Below are 9,061 nucleotides of genomic sequence, written 5' to 3' on the forward strand. Positions count from 1 at the left end.
ATAAGAAAAGCTTGGGTAAATCATCTAGAACAACACAATATAACAGAAAGACAGTTTGGTTTCAGAAAAGGAAAATCATGTGTTACTAATCTGTTGAGCTACTATGACAGAGTAACAGACACATTACAGGAAAGAGAAGGATGAGTGGACAGTATCTGTTTAGATTTCATGAAAGCATTTGACACAGTACCACACCAAAGACTTTTATGGACACTGTACCATCAAGGAGGAATTCGAGGCAAACTGTATTGTTGGATGCAAGATTTTCTCATAAAAAGAGAAATGAAAACAGTACTAAGGGGAAATTACTCATCATGGAAGAGAAGTGACTAGTGGAGTTCCACAGGGCTCAGTGCTGGCATCAATCATGTTTTTAGTGTATATAAATGATACAGAGAGTAACACTGGAAATGAAAGCTATCTAAATATGTTTGCAGATGATGCAAAAATACAAAGGAGAATTACTAACACAGACTCTTGTAAAGAGCTATAAGAAGAATAAAACTTCATAAATGGAGTAATACATGGCAAATGGAATTCAATGTGGACAAGTGTCATGTAATTAAGTTTGGTAAAAGTGGAAAAAGACCTGATTGGGATTATAAGTTAGGAAACAAAACCCTACATACATCAGAAAGAGAGAAGGACCTAGGTGTGATTATCAATAACAGACTATCTCTGGCTGACCACATCAGTGAGAAGGTAAGGAACATGTATACACTGCTTGCAAATATGAGAATAGCATTCACATACATAAATCAAGACATGCTAAGAAAGATAATAACATCATTCATCAGACCAATCCTGGAATATGCATCAGTAGTCTGGAGTCCTCATCTCAAAAAACACATAGACAAGATTGAAAAAGTTCAAAGGGCCACTACAAGATGGGTACCATGCTTAAGGGACCTAAGCTACGAAGAAAGACTAAAAAAACTGAATCTACCAACACTACAGGAGAGAAGGAAAAGAGGTGACATGATTATGCTATATAAATGCATATCAGGGAAGGAGAAAATAGACATAAATGATTACTTAACCTATGGGGATGCATCAGCAAGAGGACACTGCAAAAAAAATGCATAGAGAGGTGATAAAGACGTAAGGAAACTTAGTTTCCCAAATAGAGCAATTGATCAGCAGAATGCACTACCGAATGAAATAGTGTGTGCCAAAACAATTCACAAATTTAAGGATATGTACGATAAATATGGTTTAAAACACGGGACAGTACGAGCTTGACTCATTCCTGTAAAGATACAATTAGGAAGGAACAATTAGGTAAGAGCACACACACACACATATACACATTATCTATAGGATGATGATGATGATAACGATGAGAGTTACACCAATGATAATGATTGATTTCACACAGGATAATCACCACCATAATTACTACCACAAACCACCACTACCATCATCACAACCACCATCGATCACCACCACCTCACCACCACCACCACCACCACCTACCATCATCACAACCACCATCTATCATCAACACCACCACCATCACCCCCTACCATCATCACCACCACCACCACCCCATACCAACATCACCACCACCACCACCACCCCCTACCATCATCACCACCACCACCACCACATTTCCCTATCCAATATTTCCTTTTATTATAACAATTCTACATACAATAAAACCTCACTAGAACAGGGGGAGCCCAAGCCATTCCGAAAAAAGCGAAACTCCAAAAAAACGATATGTGGACTTCCCCCTGCCAAGATATTTTCCTACATCAGGGAGGGGGAGGCCAAAGATGAGATGAAGGGATGGAGTGGAGAGCTATATGAGAGAGGGGGGTGTGAATTTGGAGCAGGGCAGGGAAATGGCGGGGGACAGGGTGACGTGGAGATGGTTTGTTTGTGGCCATCCTGTATGGGATTATGGAGTATGGCAATAGACAGATAGATATATTATCCAGGTTATATAATCTCATTCATTCATTCATTGCCAGACGCCATGTATCCCGAACGGGGTGGCCAAGGGCTCAGAGTTAATTGTTTTACAGGGAGGGGCACTAATCCTCCACCAACCCCACTTGACATGTAGGGAAAAATATCTATAGGCTGGTTTGCCTGCTTATACAAGGCCCTCCATTCACAAAAATATTCATATGGAAAAACAACTAACTCAAAAGACAAATGGCCACCCCTTATGGGATTATGGCGTCTGGTTATACTGTTGTTAGATATGCTGTAGATAGATTTAGAGAGAGAGAGGTTTTCCTGCTGATGAGGTAGTGGATATGAAAAACTACCCATATGCAACTCCTCCTCTCAATGCGAGGCGCTCAATATGAAATAAGAAGAAACTATCTTCATAGACCCGCAGCGAAACTACTGCAGCCAATTTAAAAAGTTTCTTTGAAACTCGTAGAATGTGAAACTGTTTTATTAATAGGCCTTCTTATGGACAAAACTGAAAACTGCTAAATAATCAGCTGATGCAACAGCTAACATGTCAATTCAACTCAAAATTTCAAGCCAAGGAACTCTGCATTTCATAAGTCACTAAAATGACTCTCTATAATCCAAACAGAAAGTCACATAACAGTCAGCTGATGTGTCAGCCAACGGAACAGCTGACATGATAAAATTGATTCAAGATTTCAACCTGAACAACTTTGTATTTCATAAGAATTTTGCTCTGAGCTCTCCAAAAGCAGATATTCCAGCAGGAGAAATAAGAAAAAGATCCCCAGATGCACCGCTTACAGACCTGTCAGCTTCACCACAGGTCAAAATACCCATACATAAGAGCTGCCCACTTACAGACCTGTTGGCTTCACCCATACATAAGAGCTGCCCACTTACAGACCTGTTGGCTTCACCCATACATAAGAGCTGCCCACTTACAGACCTGTTGGCTTCACCCATACATAAGAGCTGCCCACTTATAAGATGTGCCCTGTTTAAAAAATATCCATATGTAGTACAGGCAAACCCCAGTTTAATGATGCAATTGTTTAAGTAAAAACCCATCACTAGGTGGCATATTGTAACTCAGGGTAGATTTAACATGTAAAGTACAGTATAGGGATGCATTCTGGTGCCTTGCATTTCCACCCAACCAAGTCCTAAACCCACTCAAATGAGTCCAAAAACAAGTTTCTAGCTAACCTTAACCCTAAATAGCTTTAAAACAAGCTAACTAAGCCTAAAAACAGAGGGTGTGAGTTGGGGGCAGGGCAGTGAAATGGCTGGGGACAGGGCGACATGGAGGCGATTTGTTTGTGGCCACCACGAATGGGATTGAGGCGTCTGGTAATAGATAGATAGGTAGACAGACCTCACCTAAACCCTAAAATAAAATCTGAAATTCATTAAATATGTCTGGAAAAAATCAAACTTAGTAAACTGTACCCCAAAATGACAGTGTTCACTCCACCTGTGATAAAACACATTATTCTAAGTCTAAAAGCAGTTTATAAAAAAATATATATATGTGTATGTGAGTGAGGTTGAGGGGGGAAGAGGGAGGGGGAGGCCGAGGATGAGATGGAGGGATGGGGTGGAGAGGTATATGAGAGAGGGGGGTGTGAGTTGGGAGCAGGGCAGAGAAATGGCGGGGGACAGGGCGACTTGGAGGCGATTTGTTTGTGGCCACCCCAAACGGGATTGAGGCGTCTGGCAATAGATAGATATATATATATATATATATATATATATATATATATATATATAGTCATACCGGGGTTTGGCCATCGTTCAGTGGGGTAGGATGGTATTTCTACCCCCATCGCTATGCGGGGGAATCGCATCTAGGCATATCGTATCTCAGGGTCTGCCTGTAGCCTTCCTGTTGACACGAGTCTATCTACCTATCTATCTATCGTCAGACGCCCTAATCCCATAAGGAGTGGCCACTTCATTTAAGCAGGATGACTCTTATGTTTTTTTCCACTGAGTGCCTTGTATCAGCACTCCATGAAAAAAAAAATACCCACGCGTACGAGTCTTCCTGCTTATACATGGTGGTCGATATGAAATATGTCTATGTAAGCTTTCCCTCTTATAGGAAGTGCTCAATACAGAGAAATACCTGTATGTAATGGTTTTCTTGTTGATATGAGGCACTGGATATGAAAAAATACCCATACATAAGAGTCTTCCTCCACTACAAGACCTCGATGTGAAATAATACCCATACATAAGAGTTGTTCTGCTTATACGAGGGGCTTGATATGAAAAACTACCCATACGTGAAAGTCTTCCTATTTATACAAGGTCTTAATATGAAAAAATACCCCTATGTAAAAGTCTTGAGAGGAGCATGTGGAGTGACGTGGAGGGACAGGTTGACGAATGAAGAAGTGAAGGAACGTTGTGGGGTAGATGTGGATGTGGTTGAAAAGATTAGGAGAAAAACACTGAGGTGGTTTGGACATGTGGAGAGAATGGAGAATGAAAGACTTACTAAGAGGGTGTATGTAGGTGAGGTGGAGGGAGGGAGAGGGAGGGGTAGACCGAGGATGAGGTGGAGGGATGGAGTTGAGAGGTATATGAGGGAGGGGGGGGTGAGTTGGGGGGAGGGGAGTCAAATGGTGGGTGACAGAGTGACTTGGAGGCGTTTTGTCTGCGGCCACCCTTTGCGGGATTAGGGCGTCGGACTATAGATAGATAGATAGAAACGTCTTTCTGCTGATATGAGGTGCTCAATATGAAAAAATGCCCATACACAGGTGCTTTCCCACTTATACGAAGTGCTCAATACAAACAAATATCCACATGCAAAAGCTTTCCTGTGCACGCAAGATGTTCAGTGTGAAAAAATACCAATATCTAATTATTTTCCTGTTCACATGACGTACCCAGTATGAAAAAAATACCCATACGTAAGCTATTCCACTTACACAATGTCCCCAGTACAAAGAAATACAGTATATATATGTTCAGAGTTTTCCTGTGCAAATGTGGTGCTTGATATGAAAAAGTACCCATTAGTACTAGTCTTCCTGCTCATACAAGGCACTCAATAGGAAAAAAAAAAGAAAATACAGTACTCATACGCAGTTTTTATGCTGATATAAAGCGCTCGATTAAAAGAAATACCTGTACTCATATACAGGAGTTTTTATGCTGATATGAAGTGCTCGATTAAAAAAAAATATTCAGATAGCTTTTATGTTGATATGATGCCCTCTATTAAAAATACTCATACACTATAGCTTTTATGGTGCCATGAAGTGCTCGATTAAAAAACAAATACAGTACTCACATGAAGGAGTTTTTATGCCGATATGAAGCACTCGATTAAAGAAAATACTCACATGAAGTTAATAAGCTGGTATGATGCGCTCAATTTAAAGAAAAAAGTTTTTATGCAGATATGATGTGCCTCAATAAAAAAAAAAACACTCATACACTGGGAGTTTTTATGCAGATATGATGCCCTTGATTAAAAAAAAATCCTGAGTGGACAACCTAACCCCTACAGATAACGGGGGTTTTCCTGTAACAACCATTCAAATTATTATCTTTATATTTACCTGCCATAGCAGTTGACACTGGAGTACGCATCTTTCCATCAGAGGAATTGACGAGCCTGGCTGTAGGACCTGCCCGGACAAGGAATCATCAGGGCCTGGACGAAGAGTCATCAGAGCCCAAACGAAGAATCATCGGAGCCCAAACAATCATTGGAGCCGTAATGAAGAATCCACCTGGGCCTGCCAACAGCTCTAGACTCTCCCCATCCCCCCTGCCCCAGGAAGTGGATGGTGAGCTGCAGTGTCGGTTCAGAGGCACATCCCAGACCATACACCACAGGACCGTACCTTAAAATGAAAACCGCCTTATTTTCTATATATATACACCATTAAAATTCTCTAATATCACCAAAAAACTACCCAAATCCAATAGGTTCCTTTGCCATGTTAATTTCTAAAGCCTACCCATCTTGCTATACACTAAGATGGCTGACATTTTTGGCGATGTAAAACTGCTTCCATTCTCCTGCTCGGGAGCACCTGTGGCCGTTCACGTATCAACGCCATTTTAATTTCACAAAAAAATCCTACCACAATTAACATGAAAAGGATATAATAATCTACAGGTCTTTTCCATCCCCTTAATGATTGGAGGCAATACTCAGCCCGTCTAGTTAAATGGCCGCCACCGGGGCCTTTCAATCAAATGTAAACTTATTTCACCTTCCAAAATATTACACCACACATCTACTTGATTTTCGTTGATATTAATCTCCAACGCGTACTCTTGTACTGACGATATTCAAATCCAAAAAATAAATATGGATGCTTGAAATAACATGAGATTTAAATAGAACCTCTGCTAACTCGGTTTTATAGGGACGTCTTGGATGCCTGGGGCGCACACCGCCCTATATCGTCCTCATAGCTAATAATTATACACTATATCAACCAACTCCAATTCTCCATAAAGGCACCAGATACTAATAAATATACAGACATGATAATTACCGTAAAAATAAGCGAAGAAACACCATAAATAAATAACAATAAATGCAGTCATCACTGACCTTCATCTCCACCACCTCCGTCTCATCTCCCACAATGCTCCTGTGACGTCACCCTCCACCCGTAAAATTATATACTTTTCAATGGCAAATTTTATGTACAGAAGCTCTTGAATATATTATCAGGTGTTCAAATAATAATTATTGTGCAAACTTTGTAATATAATAATGATTAATCCCCGAGCTAGACCTCATCAGATCATAGAGCCCTGCTACGGTAGGGTCCTCTGCACCAAATCTGTCACGAAAATTATCCGCCGTTTTATCAGTCGCCTCGGACTGCACACCTGAGGTCGTCTGCTAGCTTCCGAGAACGATTTGGTTTTCTCAGTGGCGTTTCCGAGGCCTGTGACACGGCCATTATTGGAACAATCGGGTGGAAGCACGCGACTGTTAATCGGGCAGGGTATATATCGTCGGGTACATCGTCCGAGCTGGGCAGGCTGCTGTAAAATTTATGTTTATTATTAAAAATAATATATGAAAATACGTCTGGTAAGTACTGGGTAACGTCAGTGCATAGTATTTCGATGTTTTGGTGCAGAGTAATTTTGTACTCTCAAATGTTTTACAAGACTATGGTGCAGCCACAATAATACTAGCTATTGTCAACAAACCAGCTCCATCGTCTGCACCAATGCAGGCGGTTGGAAAAAGTATTATGCACCATTTCTGTCTATCTATTGCCAGACGCCATAATCCCGTAAGGGGTGGCCACTTGACTTTGAGTTAGTTGTTTTACTGGGAGGGGCACTAACCCTCCACCAACCCACTTGTTGACACGTAGGGAGCACGTATGGTTTGGTTATATAGTTACCACCCAGCGTTGTAAATGGTTTCCTGGCTTACAGGAAACCATTTGGCTTGTCACTCAATGTAAAGCCACCTGTAAAGGAAAAAAAAGCAATAAGAAGTGACAGGAAAAATGGGAGAAATAGGAAGAGAGGAGGGTAGGCACAGAAAAAAAAATGATACAGGCTAAGGAAGAAGTAGCCAGCACTACATCAAGTGAGTGGATAGTGGTCGCCACCACCTACCACAAAAGCATTCAGATATATGCTTAAAACAATACCGAAGTTACTTTGATACACTTTTCAAGCCTTCAGCTTTGTGATTTTGGTCCATACGGTAATCTCAGTTATCCATTGACGCTTCTTCTGGCCTATGACAATTTCCATAAGATAATTGGGCTAAATTTTAAAAGTTGGGAAGCCCAAAAATCATAGTTCCGCCCGGTAATCATCAGGGCAACCTGGGACCACCTTATTTTCTCTCTCTCTCTCTCTCTCTCCATCTCTGGCTGTCTGTCTGTCTCTTTCCCCCCCAAGATTTTCTTAATCCATCCCATCCATCATCCATTTCTACGTTGCCCCACAAGGAGCATAGTAGCCCGGGGCCACTCAGGGATGAGTAAGGCTGGTCACTCTCATCTTAAATGTCAGAACCAACTTGCCTAACCATGGGGCTCTTATGCTCCTCATGGGGCAACACTGGATTAGATGATGGATGAATGAATAGAAAGGTATTTATCATTTACTTTTGCAGTCTGACATTTGATGTGACGTAGGAGTGCAGGGATAATATTATGAAATTTTCCCCAAACAATGGCACCTGCCACCAGCATCACCTGTTTTCTGAGGACACTCATTTTGTTCACTTCCCTTCCAGTGCCCCATGCTTAAGAAAATGTGGCACTTAAACCCAGATAATTCTTTTTAGTCATATCATTAGAACCCACCTTGGCTTCCTGCAGTGGCCGAATAGTAAGCATGGCTGCTACAAAGCTGCTGACCCAATTGCATCAGGATTAGAATCTTAGTGCAGGCAGCCAGAGCCAGTCATCAAGGGTGCCCATCCACCTTTTATACCATATATGAGGCACCATCATTACCTATGTCTTTTGAATAGCATTATTAAAACTACAAATCCTCCTTTCAGTCCTGGCTGCCAAAGCTGGTTCGCTATATGAGAGAAAGAGTGAAGACTGATATCAAGGAAACGTGATGCACCTGCTAGCATACTCATCGATGGGTGAGAAGTATCAGTACACGGTGACCTTCAACATACCAGTCATGGGGGAGGAATGGTTACTCACTGCCTGGGTACACAAGGACCAGGTGGCAGCCAGAGCAGATGCAGAAGCCATGGTAAGAGCTTGCTGTTGTTATTGTGGCCCTAGGATTATCTGGATATGAGTTAACCCCAAGACTGCTGTGGTACTGGTGAGATAGTGATGAGATAAGGACTGCACATGTCATAAATAGATACAGACAGATGGATAGATAGAATTGCACACACAGCACTGGTGCTGTTCAGCAACAGAAGACCAGATAATTATTACTGTTATTACCTTTGTGGTAGGTGGGGGTGCCCACCATCCACTCACTCAGTGTAGTGCTGGCTTGGGTGTCTGCCCTTTCTTCTCTTCCTTCCTTCCTTCCTCTTCTGTCTTTCTTTCCTTTGTTCTTTCCTCTTCCTTCTGCCTACAGGTGGCTTTACACTTCCTCTTACTTTCTTTCTTTCATTCTTTCCTCATGCTTCTCC

The sequence above is a fragment of the Coenobita brevimanus genome, chromosome 30 (assembly GCF_032717465.1).
Source record: "Coenobita brevimanus isolate Jiangsu-jjx chromosome 30, ASM3271746v2, whole genome shotgun sequence".
In the NCBI taxonomy this organism is placed as follows: domain Eukaryota; kingdom Metazoa; phylum Arthropoda; class Malacostraca; order Decapoda; family Coenobitidae; genus Coenobita; species Coenobita brevimanus.